We start from the raw sequence: 16,374 nt of genomic DNA, 5'->3' as shown, positions 1-16,374 counted from the left end.
ACATATGTTTTATTCAGATACCGCTTGTGGGGCAGATAGGTTTGGTTTTATGTGCCCGGGTTTTGTGATATCAGCATCTGATTTCAGCGTCCACTCCAGTACAATAGAGGCAAAGGAAATTGTATTTATTTATTTATTTTAGCTCAAAGCATTGGAAAATGTGAAAATGCAACCGCAACATCTTTTTCAGGAGTCTGTCTTAGTCTGGATAATCCACAAATCCTGTTGTTGTCAGATTTCACAATTTTTTTTGCTGAAGACAGAGTCCCTGTGAGAACCGTTGACATTGTGTTTGTTTCTTTGTATATTGACTGAGCCTAAGTTAAACATTTACTGTAATAGATACTGTCTGATTTTGTTGCCATTGTTTCATCTCAGCAACTTTGAAGTTGTTTCTTCCTCATTCATCACATTGTTTATATCATTAACACGAGTTGCTTGGTTATTGTATTTCTGTCTGTCCGCCAGAGATCTCTGGGTCCACCATTAAATGTAGGCCATTACTTGATGGTGATAACAAAGTGTTGTTAATTTTGCACTTTTTTATACCAGTGGTTACAATTTGCATGGCAAATGTGGTACAGAAACTAAAAGCAGGTACTAGAAAACAAAGCCAAACATAATAAAAGGGGCAAAATTGATCAATCAAAATCTGTCCATGAGTCAGTTATAAATCAATCAAGTTATACTCAAGTAGATGTAAAGGAAAGGCTAAAAAGATTAGATCGAAGCCAAGGAAAGGTTTGCCACTTTAGAGTATTCAATTTAGATGCTGGGGCAGCTAAAAGCTTTTGGGTAGATTACCTAAGGAGCCTTGAAGTAATATAGCAAGCTGTGCTTTACTGTGTAATGACCATTCATAATGAGTAAATGGATGTGTAGCCAATGTTAGAAGGGCAGCAGCAGTGAAGAACAGGGGAAGCATTTGTTTGTGGTCAATACTCTTGAGGCCGCTTTGAGATGTAGATGGTTCAGTGTTGACTGTTTCACACAGATGGAAAAAGGGAATTTCAGGAGTGAAAGGACACAGGGTAAAATATTCTGCTGTGCGTGTGCTCTAGTCTCCTGAAGGAAACTTATACTGATCAGGAGCTACAACATTCATACATCTAATCGCATTTCATCACGGTTTGCATTTTGAAATGTTTGTATTTATATACATATGACATATCTATTTTTTGTCAAAGCTTTTGTTGAAAAAAATGTGCATTTGAAAGGGCAAGATAAGAGGACCTGATGTATGTCAACACATGTGAGACTGTTGTTTTCTTTCCAAGCCCACACAAACCTGCGACATGCGTCTCTTGTCATCCAATTTTAACATGCGTCAAAGCATCGCATACAAAGATAGTCTCATCCCTGCTACTGTACCTTGACTGCTGATTCTGTCTTTATGACACATCCAGTGTGTACTGCAATGAAATGACACGTAGTTTAATGACACCACAAATGTGTTTGATAGCTTTAAGCACTAGAACCTTTAAAATCCTGTGGTCAACACAGAATTGACATTTTACTGAAGATGTTTTTTTTTTTTAAGCAAAGATCCACTTGACATCTGGTAATGACATTACTATATGTAATGGAAGATTTTTACTGTATAAAATAGCAGCTTAAAAGCTGAAGGTTGTTCCACTGGCTATGTACTGCTCCTCCATTGAACAATATTGTCACTCAGTGAAAGTAATTTGAATACTTCTTTTGGATCCTTCCTTGAGGCAAGGTTTTTTATGACAGCTAAAATCGCCATCCTTGACTTTTGATGCACCTGCTACACACACTGCCTTTGTTCATTCAGTAATTGTCAGTCGGTGCTGTTTTTTCAATGTCACTAAAATACATCATGGCCTTTTCTTTGAAAACATAACACGGGGGGGGGGATGCTCTGAGAAATCTTTAAATGCTTTCTAGGTCTCAGTCTTTGAGGCTGTCTTGCTCGGGGACCTTTCTCTTTTAAATTCAATCTTCTACTTCTGTATGCTTGTGTCTGCATTTCTGAGAGGAGCAGAGAAGACATGAGAGAATGAAAGAGGAAGGTGAGATAAAGTGGGAAGGAGGTAGTATTAGCTGCTGCTGTACGAGCTACACCAAACTGATTCTGAACTGTGATGGGAGGCGACACCTTTCTGAGGCAGTAAAAGTCCCCATGAATCACACCGCGCTCACCCCTTTTCTTTCTCGGTATATCTTACTCTCGCTCTTTATCTCCCCCTTCTTTTCCCTTTGGGACTGACTGTGTGGTTTTCTCCGTTTCTCTGTTTGCGTCTTCTCTGTCACATGCACCTGGGTCAGAGCACCATGAGCAGCATGGGATGTGCCGGAGTGAAAAGTGCATTTGTCACTGTTTTCACATTTATACGCTCCTCCTGCCACATGCTGTTTTATCTCTCACTGTGTCTTTATGTTTGGTCCTGCCTCACTGTTGTGTCTCATTACTGCAGTTGATGTAGTGGAACTAACAGACACGTCATCTGATCACAACAATAAGGAACTTGCTTGAGTTTTCCAACTTTGACTTTTCAAAGCGACCCATGCTAAATTTCTCAGATGAATGAGCAATTACAGTATGTGTCCAGATGCATGACGAGATGAGATTTTGCTTGTGTGATGTTGAGGCTTTAAGGTGATTTTAAAATACAAATAGAAATGAATGCAAAAAATTGTTTCTCCTTTAAATACACTTTGAAATTAAGGGTGAAAATAAGTAGGCATTATGAAGACACAATTAAAAGGCTACAAAAGCTTCACACCCAGGAGACTTTTTTTCAGGCCGTGTGTGTGGGGACACAGCAGTGAATCGGAAATGGCGCCGCATCTTTATGATCACGTTTTAGCAGATAATATTGAAATGACAAATGTAAGCAAGGCCTGTGTTTGTGTGCTCACTTGCGAAGAGGAAAAACAGATCTAAAATAGAAGCTCCTGCAGCAAGCAGTGAGCAGTGCTGATAATCAGAGCTGACATGCTACTTTGTGTGTGCAGGGGCAATGGGAAAGCCTTTCTTTAGGGTGCTATGGGTGAGCATGTGTGTGTTTGTGCTTTTGTATATTTTTTTGTGTGTGTGTTTTTTGTATAACTGTTTGGGGGCAGAGGAAATCCTTTTGTAGGGGAAAGAGAGAGAGGGAGAGAGATAGAGGAGGGATGTTGATTGATGTGAGGAGATGTGCTCGGTGAGCAGAAATACACTCTGACAATCCCAAATTCAACCCTCAGATTTCCCCAGAGTTATCTGCAGCAGTAACAATGGACACCAGTACTGTGTGTAGGATTACACAGCTTTGAAGAGTCTCTCAAGGTGTAGCTGGTGAATTTTGGTCTGCAGTTGTATTGGTTGATTGGTTTATCGACATGCAGTTAGTGGGTAATTTATTAAACAGTGCTAATGCAGGATTCTCCAGCCTTAAAGGAAAACTCCAGTCTGTTTTAACCTAGTGTTTCCCAGAACTCTACCTGTGATACTTTGAGCTCCATCTCACACACGGCGCAAAGTTGCAAAGCACAATGTCATGTTCCTTTCCAGTATCCACATTTTTTCAATAGCAAATGTACATGCGGCTGTTTGAGTGCCCATGGGTGTGTTGGGTTTAACATGAGGAGTGGTCAGGCGCATTGTTGGTGCAGTCGTATCTTCAGGCAGCAGAAAGTGTTCACATGAAGAAAGACCTGGTCTTTGGTCAGTGGTGCAGTGTTCTATTTAAGTGTTGCTTTAAGGGCACATTATTATTATAGTAATAGGCACCTGCATAGACGCATGCACAATGTGCATGCACAGGGCCATGCAGTAGCTCACAAACATTTAAACTGATCTGGCAGATTTTCTTGGTGTCTGTCAAGACCCTACAAATTGATAACAGATCAGACATAGATCAACTTTTCTGCTCCATCGATACAAGATCATGCAAATTGAACAAAACATCGCTTGTTAAACCCGTCACTTAAGTAGCAGTGAATTTGATGATATATGCACGATATGCGCAGCCGATTGGGACAGAGGACTGGGAGACAGTAGATGGCAGAAGGTCAACGAGCCGAGGAACTCGTATCTGCGAAGACTGTCGCTGTAAACTACACTTATCCCACCAGGCTGGAACAGACATCTGCATTCTCCTGGCACTGGAGGCTAATGCCTACTGTCCCCATGCACTCTGCGTTGCTGTGAAAGTTGCTACTGCGCAACATTTCTTTGCAATTGGTTCATTCTAGCATCCCCTGAGTTCAACTGGAGTCACATCCCAATCTGGTGTAAGTTCAGCCATACAGGCAGTTACATCAAGCCTTATCTGACATGCTGATAAATTCATAAAATCTCTCAAGAACAGGTTAAACAGAAGCTCTTAATAGAGTTTAGGTTCCTGCGTGTGATCGACTGTATACACGTGCAACTCCATTCCCCGTCAGAGAACACTCTGATATATCCAGTGTGAGCCGTGAGGGAACCCATTCAACATTCAGGTGATTCACATTGCCACGTGCAAGCTTACACATGTATTCGCACACTATCCTGGATCAAGCCATGACACCTCCATACCAACTTTGTCCTACCTGCAGTCTTCCAGGAGGAGAACCCTGGGATGGTTGTTGGGTGACATTCACTATCCTTTAAAGACATGGCTGATTACACATTATACCATGCCTGCGGCATTGCGTGAAGCTTTTTTCAATCGAGGAAACACAGAAATTGTAATAGAGAGAACAATTAAAGTTTTGAAATAGCACTTCAGTTATTTGGATAAATCAGGTGGAACAGTACAATACAGCCCTCAGACGATCGGACCATTCTCTGTGCCACATTGTGTGTTGCATTGCAAAACGTTACCATGCATCCTGGATGTCTTTTGGGCGCAATGAGGACACATCGCAGGACTTTAAAAGGCAGGTGTTCATGCGTTGAACACTCGGTTTGATTCCACCTAATCCCCTCTCCACCGTGTTGAATCCAGCCTATGATTTATGCTTTGCACTCGCCATCTCCATTGTAGAGATTCAAGGACAAGGACACATGAAAAACAATGTACACCAAGGCAAGCTGCCTTGGCCCACTATGATTTCTCCTTCAACCTACATTACAGTTGTAGCTGCGAGGAAAAAAACCACAAAGCCAGATATACTGTAGATTCCTATGTTATTAACTGTAGTGGGCAATCTGAAAGGCTACTCTGTGTGTTTAGGTTTGGGCAATATTCAGAGACAAGAGTTTGAAATGACTCGTGAAAATCATGTTGATTTTGAAAGCTGTAGCTCAGCTTGCCATTGTGTATACATTTCTCTGAATATCTACAACAGAGGTCGGAAATGCAAAGTTAGCACAACCTATTAAGCCCATGACTGCTAAATCTACTAAAATATTTAAGTGTAGTTACTCAGATGGAGAGTAAATAGTTGGCATAAATTCTGCAGGGCATAAATCATTGGGCCCTGAGTAGCTCTTGAGTTATGAAGACTGTGTGCAGGGAGAGGAGCTATGTTGTTCTCTATGAGACTACAAAATATACTAGAGAGCTATTACTGAGGAGGTTCAAAGGAACCACTTTGAACACCTTTTATTTTTCTATAAATCTCTACTGCCAAACATAAATTACATTCTTCTATTGGATGAGAGAAATCCTCTGCACTAAAACGCCATAAATTGATGGTCTGTCTCACTCTTGATTAAATGAGAAAAGTGTTAACTCGAACATCTTCAAGGCAATCTATAAAAAACAATCTTAAAACAATAGGGAGTATCACAGTAAAAATGATGTGATGTTGTTTCTACAATTAGAACCCAGTGGTAACACATACAGTATACAGTATCGGTGTGGAGCTCATATATCACCAACAGTGCATTGGCAGGTAAATCTGAGTTACACTGCAGTTTTTGCTATACTATTTATGGAACTATTATTGCAGACTCAAGTCTTATGTGGGTATATTACTGCCATAAGTCAAGAGTATGCTCTTTGAATTTGAGAGCATGGTTTTTTGTTTTCACAATCAAATATTGGACTCAAATAGTCAACTCTAGTAACTTGATGGGCATATTGACCAGGTCACTTGGGGTCATTTCACAAAAATCCGAAAACGCAAGTTGAGATCCCAGAGCAGAATTTTTGCCACCGCACGGAAGGAGGGGCTAAACTGGAGCACAAAAAAAAAAAAATCTGTGCCAGCAACAGTGTGCCTGAGAATCTAAGTGCAGACATACAGTTTTGAAAGAAAGCTGAGCAAGTTCTCAAGGGAGGAGGGACTGTATGAGTCAGACGGGAAACTTTTGAGAAAGACTATTACAATATCTCCGTGAAAACAAGAAATGATGCTCTCTAATTGAAAGAGCATGCTCTTGACTTATGGCAGCAATATAGCTCCATAAAGTCTTTGTAGATTGTGAAGATCGTGGATCTCTTGTTGGAAAGGTGAACCAGGAAGTGTCTTTGTTTATTTGATAGCACACCTGATTGAGAATCATAACATCAGACACTGGAAAGGTGATAATATGTTGGTATGGTATTAGTGTCTGAGGAAATGAGAGCACCTACTGTCGTCCTACACAATTTGTCATTCCAATATAAGAAGTTGCAAAAGTAGTCCCAGCGACCAAATGTAGTTCCCAGATATCTGACATCCACCAACTTCACAGAGTATCAGACATTGCTGACTTGCTGAGAGTGGGGCAAAGACATGGTGGGATAAATGTACTATATACTGTATATTTGTGTGTGTGTGTGTGTGTGTGTGTGTGTGTGTGTGTGTGTGTGTGTGTGTGTGTGTGTGTGTGTGTGTGTGTGTGTGTGTGTGTGTGTGTGTGTGATTATAGAGCAGCTGCCTTTATTACTGGGCAGATTGTAGACCCCTGTGTGGATTGTGTATTTTGATTTAATTAAAATGCTTTTAGACCATTTCTTCAAGCTAATTATGGATATTCCTCTGGGGCCCTTGATGTGTCAGCAGATCAGATGACTCCTTCGCTGTCTCCAATCTCAACCCTATTTTGCATCACAACCACTTTTAATTCTCCAGTGCATGGCCAAACAGACGGCATAGCTTACAGCAATGGTTTGGTGGATAAACTCAGGTCCCCGTTGCTAGATTCATAATGATCAGCCGAAAATGGCACTGAAGCTCCGGTGTCCTAAAACTTGCCGTCACCCAGCTGTAGAGAGCAGTCAGCAATCCACAGGATGGTTGTCATCCTTTTTTTGTCCGAAAATTAGGAAGAGTTGGCTGCAACCTCCTCTGGCTCTGTCTGTGCAAAGCAGTGCTCGTCCCTGCGCGTGACACACAGTCTGCATATAATCAAGTAGCGACACTACTTACTGCACAGAAAAGGTTTGGCAGTGTTTTATCAAGCATCTCCCAGATACCACAAACCCAAACATCCACGATAATTGGAAACAACCAGCTGATCACCCTGTGCTTTCCTGTGTAACTCCTCCATATGAATTAATGGTACAATTAAAATCATCACGGACACAAGTGTTGGCAGCCAAAATTGACCAGTATTTGGCAGGTGGCTGGTGTTTTGTTTTTTGACACCCCTCCTTCTGAAAGTATCTTTGAATACTCAGCCAAATGCTTGAGTGGATTGGAGACCTAAGTATCTGGTCCACAATAAGTCACCAGAGAGGGTCACGGATAGGACCTCTTTTGAGTCAGCGTTTGCCATCATTTGCTTTGGGTTAGGTTGCTCGTCTAGTGGCTGATGGGGACCATGGTGATCGATCCTCTGAGAGTGTATTGATCAGCAGAGACAGAGTTATTGTCTCTTCCCACTCTGATCCACTCTGTCTGTTTCTCTCCCTCTCTTCCACTCCCTTAGGACAGAACTAATGGGAAGTCTACTCTATTTCGTCCCTCTATTGATAGCACCCTTTTCTTAAAGACAATTGTCTCTGTTTGTGAGTACAATTGTTTCAGTCCATCTGTGTCTGTCTGTCCTTGTCTGTACCGGTTTACCTACAGGACTTTAAGGGCTTCTAATTGACAATTATAATTTAAACTTTTGGCTTTCAGCTGCAGCAAGGACCTGTGTACCCAACACCAAACGGCAGAGTCACACTCAGCTGGTGAACTTAGCAGAGCCTTTAGGAGCTACAGTGTCAGATATTTCCTCAATAATTGGTCTAGACCTAAAGCAGACTTTAAAGAAGAGAGAATTTGCCTGGTAGCCAGAAACACAACTCCAACTGATCATGCTGCCTCTGTAAGTGTTGTTTAATGGCTATAAAAATGATTGGCAAATTACCATTAAAAGTTGATGGTATATGTCAATGTTGCGCCCACATGTAGCCAAAAAGTGGGCAAAATCAATTATTACAGGTTCAAATGATTTGCTACTGAGGAGATGTTCTCTGCTCTGTTTCTCATTAGAAATAGTCCAAAGCATTCAGGGAGAAGCTTCTCATTTTAGCCAGTATCTTCTGTCACTTTTGATATTTAAAAGAACAAATGTTTTTTTATCACGGTTAATGTCAGCCCTCACTAATTAATGGTAAAATATAACATTAACTTGGTTGAAAGGAAAAATAAACCTGACAATTATCTGGTTTGTGCTCTCCGGAGTTTTCATGCTGCTGTACTTTGCCAAAAATAGTTTATGAAGTAAAGGAATTATCACTGCAGTTCATGAAACTCAGATGTTGACTTATTAGAGTCAAAAAGCCAAAAAGCTTTCATGCTTCTTACTGCCCATTAGCTTTCAACTCTTCAACCACTGGTCTTAAAGGATACATAAAAATCTCTATTAAGATGTTAAAGTGCCCACAAAAGTGTGACCACATTACAGATATCAATAATACAACATAAATACTCACAGATACAACATCTGTTGTTCTTGATAGGGAGTAAAGATTGATGGTGCAAAATGGATTTAAAGATTATTCGGCCATAAGAAGTGGTACTGGAACAGTGTGGGCTTATTATGTCTGTAACTTTGCGAGTGAATTTGCCAAAAATGTCAAGTATTAAATAAGCTCCTCTCTCTCTCTGAAAAGATATCTTTAAAATCACAAAAGTTTGTGAGCAATTTTTCTGTGTAAGTAAACATAGTTTCTGGTTTTTGAAAAGTACAATTCTCTCCATAATGTATCAAATCTTTTCTGTTTGAGAAAAATAAATCTGCGACCACACTGATTTAAACCAAATAAAAATATTAGAATTGCACAGTTGAAAGAGTGGAGAATACTCCGGCTCAGTCTAAGCTGACCCTGATTTTTAGCTTGTCACATTTCCATGATACTGAGTGCTTATGTAAGGTCAGACAATGGATCAAAAGCTTTGAAAAATGTAAGGCAAAACGGGCACACGATCCCACTTTTAACCTATTTAGTCCCTGTTTTGTCACCTTCTAATATTAGCAACACAATGTACGTCATCTTTTGTAGCTTGTGAAAATCCATTAGCTTTATTTATTTAATCAGCCATCTGAACACAGACGTAGTTACAGATTGTGTTGTCAGAAATGTTTAGCAGCTTTTGACAGTAAACAATAAATACATCAGCCACTGTTAAAGTTAACATACATACTTGTTGCTGCATATTCATATTGATACTGCCCAGCAATAATGAGTTAAACCTTAACGCTTTCATCTGTTTCCTAATCATTAGTCACATATGAGACAGTTTGTGTTATTACTGGAGACAAAGTAAAGGAAGAAGGCCATTTAGACGATGATTGAGTGAGAAATATAGCAGCGTGAGAGGGTGAAGAAAAAAAGAGAGATACACTGTGTCTCTGTCTTTCCTTGTATTACAGTTAGAGGTCAGATTCCTACATTGCAGTTTCTTCAGTTGAAAAGACAGGCACTGTTGTTCCCATATTACCATAAGTTCACTGCTGTATTTGTTCTTTGACCTGTAGAAGCATTCTGAGCTTTGCTGTTTTAAAAAATGCATTCTAGGTTCAGTGTTTGTTGGTACATAGTTTGTTGGAAGTGTGTGTGTGTGTGTGTGTGTGTGTGTGTGTGTGTGTGTGTGTGTGTGTGTGTGTGTGTGTGTGTGTGTGTGTGTGTGTGTGTGTGTGTGTGTGTGTGTGTGTGTGTGTGTGTGTGTGTGTGCGTGCGTGTGTGTGTGTGTGCGTGCGTGCGCGCGCGCTCTCTCTCCCTCCCTTGTAATATTTCCTCTGGACCTCTTTCGGCGTGTGATTTTCAATACAAGTATCATTAATTGTAATTGTGCTTAATTGTTTCAGAACATGGGGGAGCATTTCGTAACAATGAGTTATTTTCACCTACCCACTGACTGTTTGATAGACTCATAGGTTGGGAATCAATAAGTATAATTTATTGACTTTTCTTGCTGACTTTTCCTCATTAATACTATTTAATCTTAATGGATTCATTTTCATGTCAACTATTGTCCCTGTTGAATATGTACATTCACACCTCTGGGATTAGCGCATATTTTTTTGCATTTATGAACAGGAGAAAAACTGATGTATATTTATTTATTAAAAAAAAAAAATTCAGAATGCGGTCCATCGAGTGGCTTTAAAGGTCGAGGAATACAATTCAGTAAAAGGCATGAAGAGCGAATTCCCTCTGCTCTCACTACATGATGCGATTGTAGTTGGTGGTGTGGACTTGAACGGGATATTTGTAAGTGTGAGAGGCAGAAGGAGTCAGAGAAAGAGACAGTTGAGCACCACTGCCACAAAAGATATCCAGTTAGGACTAGGGTGATAAATACCTCCTCCATTTTATTACATTGGAGCTGCACCCTGGAACCTGCATGCATACAGTGGAGGCTCAGATTGATTCTTCTTTGATGCTCTGCAACTTGGCAAACTTCCTCTCAGTGATGAGAATATTAATTATGTCCTTCCTTTTCCTTTTATTATGAAGTTCCTCCGACTGAAGATGACATCTGAGTGTGTTGTTGTCAGGAGAGATAGCTGCTTTCATCTGTAATGCTGGTGTCCTTCATCTCTATTAATCGACTCACATCTCTAGAAAATCACTTCTAAGATAGACTTATTTTATTTAGGTAATGTTGCAAAAAATACACAATTATACACTAATTTGCATTTACAATGTTTGTCTTTGAATTAAAGAAGACAGGGGGCATGATGGCATCTACTTTTGTATTCGACTGGTTTGCGCATATCGATTGGTTAAAGCTGCTCCAGTAGTTAACCGGAGGTCTGTACCCTGTAGGATGCAACGACTGCAAACAACAACCCAAACGACAACCCTATGGAGTGTAACCAGACTCATATATTCATGCAGTGAATTTGTGTGTGCGCATGCACTTGCATGTGTACATGTTTGCGTGCGTGTGCGTGTGCGTGTCTCAGGCTGTCGGAGGTGTCCCACTGAGGCCTGACGCTCTGAGGCATGACCAGGTGTCGCTGCGCCGGGAGTCGGTCTGCACACTGTGCAGAATATTAACAAGCCTGACCACAAGCAGACGCACATTTTTCTGCACACGCATAAAACACACATACAGCACACACACACACACACACACACACACACACACACACACACACACACACACACACACACACACACACACACACACACACACACACACACACACACACACACACACACACACACACACACAACCATTATTTGCACATATATTAATTCTCAAACATGCACGAACATTTGTGTATCTTGCATTACATTCTGTTCTGTATATATGCACACACACACACATATATGGAGAAGTCAAGGATTGAGACAGAAATCCTCTCGCTCACATTATCACTGCTGTGATAATGTAGTCAGAGGAGGATGTTTTTCTCGGCTCTCGTCTTCTGCCTCCGACTGATGGAGAAGTGAAGGAGAATAACATTTCGCTGTGGCTATCTGCTGCCAGAAGGCTCCTCTGAGACATTTACTCACACAAACACAGGAAGCTAGAGCTTACAAGCAGCGACTCTTATGTAAAGCCAGATGTGGACACGATGACACAGAGAGACGTATGGAGAGCAGAGAAATATTAACCCACACAGGGATCAAATAAGGACTTGCTTTCCATACGGTATATTTATGTCCTTATGTGTGTACACGATATGCGTATCTTGTGCGAGTTGTATATTCTTGATATCTTTACGTGTTTCTGTCATGGCAAAGTGGCATGACTTCATTAGTGCCAGAGGCAGTAAGCCACAGATTACAGTAAACCCCGTGTGTGTATGTAAGCCTTCGACCATGCACATGTGCACGTGTACACTATGTGTGTTTTACATGTGTTGGTGGAATTCGGTGTAAATCCTCAATTTGTAGGTTGGAATTACTCAACATGTCCTATTTGTGGGATGGTGGGATTAATGTCCCCGGATTATTTCTCCTTTAGATCCTCGTGTGAGTGTTTGATATGTAGATGGTGGTGTGTTGCGCGTCCTGTACCGTGTGAGAGATTCTATCGATTCCCATGCTCTGCAAATGTGTCCCATTTTAGAAGCTTTTCTCGCCTTGCTTGTCGTCTTTAGCGGGGAAAACAGTGGAGAATGCACTTTGGTATTTGAGAGATGTTTATTTTTTTCTAACAAGTTGATATTTCAGGTTCACGATTAAAGGGCTATTCCAGCGATGTGGTCCGAGACTTTCATAAAGATAGATGTACTCGCTATAAAAAAGTTTTCAGTTCTGCCGGTTCCTACACTTACCACAATGCTAGATGTTGTCTTTGCTTAATATAAACTTCACATATATAAATATTAAATGCAAAAACTGAAATTTGCATTGTGTGAAGCCCAGATATGTTGTGGGATGTAGCGTTAACCTGCAATAACTGATTAGCTTGGCACTTGGCAGCAGCAGAAGCAATTTGCAGGCACAACATTGTCATGCCATTACATCTTGGGTTGATATGAGAAACCTGTTAGCAATCAGTTGCTTATTTGCACCTCCAACAGTAACTGAGCAACAACATTCATTTAAGGTCATGTGTCTAATCGAAAAGCAGAAATAATTGCCTTGTTAATATGTACTTCAAACATTTCACTTAAACCTTTAACAAGAGATTTCGAAATGAGTTCTATTTATTACATAAAAAAATTCCAACAAACAAAACGGATGCTATAATCACGAACATTTCAAAAAAATAGTGTCATAAGCTCTTTTCCATCATTTTTACAGTTCCTATCACAGTAGGCGGAAGCTTTGCTTTATCAAGATGTCATATCGCCTTTATTTTCATAGCTCACTGATTTCCGGTATGATTGGAAGATTTATGTGGCTTTGATAGGAGAGATAGTGTAGTTGGCAAATAAACTACTACTTCTCTCTCCTCTCCTTTTCTCATAATGTGAAGTCAGTAAAGGCTATGCATACTATAATTTCTCTCCGAAACCATTCCCAACGTGTCAAAGTGCCCCCTCACCCGCAGACCTCATCTCATTCATGGTTCCAAATCCGACAAACCGTAGATTTAAAGCAAAGTAATGATTTCCGATGGAGCCACCTGTTTCAGGCTTTAAAACAATCTCCTCTTTGAATGAGTCTGGAGCTGTAAATCTCTCACACAGACATCTCCTCTCAGTCTCCAGGTGATTGAAAGGACAGATTAATAGCCCTTGTGCATCTACGTTGAGGTATTATTGATACTTTACAAGGAATAGTCATTTCCTCTTCACATTGATTTGGTGAGGTAGATGATATGTAAACATGTGTATGTGCATAAGTGTTTATGTTACTCCCAAGCGTGACTATAAAAATGCTGTGCTTCCTCCAGTATTTGCACAACTCTTATCTTTATGTCTGACAAATGCTTTTTACTTTCACATAATTGTACATGTATTTAGATTGGAATTTAATACTTTTTATGTATTTGCTCTCACTTTCTCTCATGATAAATTACAATTCCAGCTATCTTCTACTTTTACATATTTGCTTTCATCATAATTTAGTGGAATTTGGTTCAGAGGGGAGTCAGTTGTGTATTTCACAGCTGTTAATCAGTAATGTTGTTCTCACATATCCGGTGTTTTGAATGCTCACATGCAGTTGGGTGTAAATACCTCAAACTGCCGACATCAGTGGATTACTGACATGTTTACTGCTTGTGTTGACATTTTCAGGCATTTAGTGTCAGATGGGAAATGTCATAGCCCACAAAAATTCCCACATATCCTACTCATGTTTATGTCTAAGAGGTTGTCATGAATGATTTTATTCCAGTTTCCAGTTCACTGGAATAAAACATCAGAAAAAACTGTTATGACATGTGTGCGGCGTTGGAGTACTACAGTGTGCTGCTGTAGGCATTTCTCATGCGAGAGAAAACACCAAATATAGTGCTGAGTACAGGACTCAGGAAGTGAAGATATTTAGATCTGGCATAAGTTTGAGTGTCATTTTGAACTAGCTTGATGCCCTTACAGCTTCATGTTTTAGAATATTCATACTTTCCATTGAAGATTATATATTTTATAGTAGAGCAGCAGATGGGGAGCTTTAACATAAACTGTGTGAAGATAGAATTCCCACCAAAGTCGTACTGAAAGTCAGATACTGGGCCAGGGGTCAAACATTGATTTCCAGGGAAACACAAAGCTGCATTGGCCCACAGGGGGATAGTGAATGTCAATGTTGGTGTTTTGTGTCTTTTCAAATAAATTTGTCACCTATATTTATCAGTGAAATTGTTTTCCATTGGGTTTCAGAGTACCGGTGTTTTCAAAGTGATTCCCCATAGTAAATAAACATTAAATGTGAGGCAAAAAAACAATTCACATTGTTGATCGACTCTTTGAATGTGGGATATAATTAAATGTTTCAAATATAATAATGAAAATCAAAACAAATGAAAATTCACAGTGTCCAATATACTCCGTCTGCTGCACAATGAAAAAGACTCTTAACCCATTTTGTAAGTTACAACTTTGTCTTCTATCCATTTCTAAAGGGCTGCCATCTTTGTTTTGAATTGAAAACAAGACTGCATTTCAGAAAATGGTTGAAAATAGTTTTTTGTCCATAATGTTTTCTCCCAGATTGTTATACGAGCTGTTGAGGATTCAGTCAGAACAGCAGCAAGTCTTGACCTTATGGATTTTCCAAACGTTGTTAATGAATAATCTTTCACATCAACTAATCGTCACCTTTGTGACCCACATTTATGGTAATACAATGCAATAATACATGAGAGGAACAAACTGGTGCTGGGTGCATGCCCTGCTGGCCATCAGTAAACTACACTATTGTTAGAAATCAGCAAACCAGTGGGATAAAACTAGATCATCCGACAAGTACAGTGAGCAAATATTAAGGCTGTTAGATGTCTGTTATTATGAACCCAATCGTTTCACAGTAATGTTACCTTGATAATTAAGTGGGTCAACCGAGGCAGTGTCAATTAAAGGCACTACATCAACTCTACAATGTAGTTTCGGTTTAGGGTTCATGTGTTGCTCCAAAACATATTTTGTGATACACTATAAGAGTTTGTCATTTTGAGTTTGTTTTTAGTCTCGTTTCAAAATCGACTGAATCAAAAATTTATTTCGGGACATATGGTTATGTACAGTGCTGCAAATAAGTTTGATTATTCATTAGATACAAAGCAAACAACATTTCCTGGGGGAAGTGTGATTTATCACTGCCAAGTGTTTGATTAGTGTGAATGTCACTAATGTTTCCTGGCTTCATGTCAATGACATCTGATAATATATGTGTCTAGCATGGTAATGTGTGTACGTCATTGATAAACAAATTATGCATATTCATCAGTGTTTGCATGCTTGCTGTCCCTGCATTGTGATGCTGTGGTTCCCAGAAGTGCCTGTGTGCACGAGGGTGATGGCACTGGAGCTCGTGGCTCTGGCCTACACTGTGGGTGATGCTGTCTAAGATAGGATGTCAGAAGACATCACATCACTTCTAATCTCTTTAAATCTCCTTCCATCTAGTTGACGAAGTGTAGGCGGCAATAATGAAGAAAGAAAATGCCACCTCTAGCCAGGAACACGCCTGAGGCACAGCGATGACGTCTCACGATTGAGAGTTGACCCCAAAAGAGTGGGTTCCTCACCTCCCACACACTTACAGTAATTCAGTAATTGTTTTCAGTCGTGACTTGCCTCAATTGAGATCTGTAACAGCTCAAATGTAAATTTAAACTTCAATGTAAATCCATGACTGATTACTACAGCGATGACAGTAAAGTTTGCCATTCAAAATTGTATTCTGCATTGAAAAACAAAGGCTAAAACTGAAAAAAGGAATCTTTGGCATTTAAACACTTGCAGTGGAAAAATTGTATAGGCACTAAAAACAAGTATAAACAAAAACTTCCCATGAAAAATAAAACATATTCATTCAAAAATTATAATCTTACAGTCTTGTTATCTTATTTTATTTTGATATTTTTTTTTTTTTTTTATTTTGCGGGTGTTATGCTGGTTGGCAGAGGTGCGTTGGAACCCTTTTAAATACAGTCTATTGGTGG

Source organism: Brachyistius frenatus, unplaced genomic scaffold, assembly GCF_029030835.1.
Source record: "Brachyistius frenatus isolate BFR_SWC_R1_liver_20210118 unplaced genomic scaffold, ASM2903083v1 Contig_9, whole genome shotgun sequence".
NCBI classification, from domain to species: Eukaryota; Metazoa; Chordata; class Actinopteri; family Embiotocidae; genus Brachyistius; species Brachyistius frenatus.
Note: the sequence above shows the minus strand (reverse complement) of the source record.